Source organism: Anoplophora glabripennis, unplaced genomic scaffold, assembly GCF_000390285.2.
Source record: "Anoplophora glabripennis isolate ALB-LARVAE unplaced genomic scaffold, Agla_2.0 scaffold13, whole genome shotgun sequence".
NCBI lineage: Eukaryota > Metazoa > Arthropoda > Insecta > Coleoptera > Cerambycidae > Anoplophora > Anoplophora glabripennis.
Window position 1 is genome coordinate 1017514 of NW_019416478.1, and position 746 is coordinate 1018259.

Here is a 746-nt window from a genome sequence, read left to right on the forward strand (position 1 = left end):
AAGCTGTCTGAGAGTCACTTTTCGCTAAAATTGATGGTTTTCCCTGCAAAGTGAAAAAACTGTTTTCCTCACTTATTTGTTTAAATAGAAAAGTTAGCTAATAAAAGTTTTTGACTCACGAGACGAGAGATGTCTTGTATTATGTTCCTTTAGACAATTTTACAATAATCTCGCGGATAGGACTTTTTTCGAGTAAAAATTTAATTTGCTTGGTCTAAAAGGCATTTGTGGAAACGAGAAAGCGGATGAACTTGCTAGAAAGGGATCCGAGACAGAGTTCATTGGCCCGGAGCCCTTCTGTGGCACATCTCCCAGTGTGGTCAAGCGGGCTCTGGGCAAATAGACTGAGACAGAACACAGGAAATACTGGACTTCAAGGCCAGGATATAGCCATCCTAAGGAGCTCATGGAGTATCTTTCGAAGGAAAGAGCGAACAATTTATTGAGCTTGAACAAAATCCGGCTCAGGAGAGTGACAGGACTCATAACGGAACACTGTCACTTTAGGAAACATCTACATAAGCTAAAGCTTGTAGACAGTCCAGTCTGCCGAGGATGTGAATCAGCAGATGAAACTTCTCGGCATATCCTGGGCGAGTGCCCGGGATTTGCACGTAGCAGAATGGCGCTCCTAGGGAGACCTTATTTGGAACCCAAGGAACTGAAAAAGTGTCAGCAAGGAAGCTTATGGACTTTGTAAAAAGGCCAAATCTACTTGCTGAATAGGACTAGTAGTGGGACGCACA